We start from the raw sequence: 2,500 nt of genomic DNA on the forward strand, positions 1-2,500 counted from the left end.
TGCGCGTGTGTGAGTGCGCGTGTGTGTGAGTGTGTGTGTGAGAGAGTGTGTGTGTGTGTGCATGTGTGAGTGTGCGCGCATGTGTGAGAGTGTGCTCGTGCGCGTGTGTGAGAGTGTGTGTGTGAGAGTGTGTGCGCATGTGTTTGTGTGTGTGTGTGTGTGAGTGAGTGTGTATTTAGGTTTGCAGCTGCCATTTCTATGGCTTCTTTCTCTGTCCCGCACGTGTGTGTGTGTGTGTGTGTGTGTGTGTGTGTGTGTGTGTGTGTGTGTGTGTGTGTGTGTGTGTGTATTGACTGAGCTTCTGCAGTACTCTATGTTTATGATTCACTCCACGTCATCAACAGGTGTCTCTGTATCTCTCACACACTCGCACACACATACATACACACACTCATACACACACACACACACACACACACACACACACACTCGCACACAGATCCTCAGTCAGAACTCTTAAGCTCTGATTTGTCCAGGAGGAATCTGTTTGGTGTGACATGATTCTGTGAACTGATCATCGTGACGAAACTGTTACACAGACTGGTCGTGAGGGTCCGAATGTGTCGGTACCTTTTTCCAGATGGCATTAGGGTGTGTGAGGGGTGAAGAGTGTGTGTGAGGGGGTGTGTATGAGGGGTGTGTGTGTGTGTGTGACTGGTGTGTGGGGTTAGCTGCGTATGCAGCGTGTGGTGTAAGTGTCCATGATAGAGGGAAGAGAGACCCCAAAGATCTTCTCAGATGTCCTCACTACCCGCTGCAGGGTCTGTGATCAGAGATGGTACAGTTCCCAAACCAGACAGTGATGCAGCTGCTCAGGATGCTCTCAATGGTCCCTCTGTAGAACACGATCAGGATGGGGGGAGGGATGATGTGCCTTTCTCAGCCTTCCTAAGAAGTAGAGATGCTGGTGGACTTTCTTGGTGATGGAGCTGGTGTTGAGGGACCAGGTGAAGTTCTCCGCTAGATGAACACCTAGACATTTGGTGCTCTTGACGATCTCTACAGATGATCTGTCGATGTTCAGCAGAGAGCGGTCACTCTGTGTTCTCCTGAAGTCCACAACCATCTCTTTAGTTTTATCAACACTCAGAGTCAGGTTGTTGGTTCTACACCAGACAGTTAGATGTTGCATCTCCTCCCTGTTTGCTGACTCGTCGTTCTTGATGATGAGACCCACCACGGTCGTGTCATCGGTGAACTTGATGATATGGTTAGATCTGTGTATTGCTGCAAAGTCGTGAGTCAGCAGAGTGAACAGCAGTGGACTGAGCACACAGCCCTGAGGGTCTCCAGTACTCAGTGTGGTGGTGTTGGAGATGCTGTTCCCGATCCGGACTGACTGAGGGCTCCTAGTCAGGACGTCCAGGATCCAGTTGCAGAAGGAGGTGTTTAGTCCCAGCAGCTCAGCTTCACAATCAGGTGCTGAGGGATGATTGTACTGAATGCTGAACTAAAGTCTATGGACAGAATTCATACATAGGTGTCTTTATTGTCCAGGTGGGTGGGGGCTAAGTGGAGGGACGTGGCAACGGCATCGTCTGTGGAGCGGTTTGGACGATACGCGAACTGTAGGGGGTCCAGTGAGGGGGGTAACTGGGTCTTGATGTGCCTCATGACGAGCTTCTCGAAGCACTTCATAACTATGGGTGTGAGTGCAACGGGACGGTAATCATTGAGGCAGGACACTGTAGACGTCTTTGGGACAGGAACAATGGTGGTAGTTTTGAGGCACGTAGGAACAACGGCGCTGCTCAGGGAAGACATCCGCTAGCTGCTCCGCACATTCCCTGAGCACACTGTCAGGAATGTTGTCTGGTCCAGCAGCCTTCCGTGGGTTAACTCCGCATGCTGACTTCCTCAACACGTGACCACACCCTAAACAATAAGGAACAAGGTGAAGGCTCAGGGAGGGTGACGTGATGAGTCAGTGTGACGTGATGAGTCAGTGTGACGTGATGAGTCAGTGTGACGTGATGAGTCAGTGTGTGTAGTGTATGTAGGAACATCTCAACATTTACTACACTACAGAACATACTGCATACTCTCACCTGGTCATTATAATGAGACACAGTGTTAAAAAACAACTCTCTCTCTCTCTATCTATCTCTCTCTCTCCCTCTGTCTGTCTCTCTCTCTCCCTCTGTCTGTCTCTTTCTCACTCTCTGTCTGTCTGTCTCTCTCTCTCTCTCTGTCTCTCTCTCTCTCTCTGTCTCTGTCTCTCTCTCTATCTATCTCTCTCTCTATATATATATATATATATCTCTCTCTCTCTCCCTGTCTCTCTCGCTCTCTCGTTCTCGTCATCTCTCTGTATTTTTCTGTTTATTTCTTTTTGTCCGTCTGTGTTTTTTCCTCTACTATTTTCACTCTCTCTCTTTATTCTTCTCTGCATTTCTCCGTCTCTTTGTGCGTCAGTTCTCTTTCTCTCAGTTCAGAATGTAAAGAATTTAAAAGGCAAAGGAATGAAAACAAATTATAAGATACACAAGTGAGTAAAACA

The 2,500-nt window shown here is 48.5% G+C and overlaps 1 protein-coding gene across 1 annotated transcript in view; it reads left to right on the plus strand.

Moving 5' to 3' along the window:
• Positions 1 to 2,500, plus strand: part of tbc1d12a (TBC1 domain family, member 12a) — a 15,316-nt gene that overhangs the window by 4,337 nt on the left and 8,479 nt on the right. The window lies entirely within an intron of this gene.

Source organism: Tachysurus fulvidraco, chromosome 12 (assembly GCF_022655615.1).
Source record: "Tachysurus fulvidraco isolate hzauxx_2018 chromosome 12, HZAU_PFXX_2.0, whole genome shotgun sequence".
NCBI classification, from domain to species: domain Eukaryota; kingdom Metazoa; phylum Chordata; class Actinopteri; order Siluriformes; family Bagridae; genus Tachysurus; species Tachysurus fulvidraco.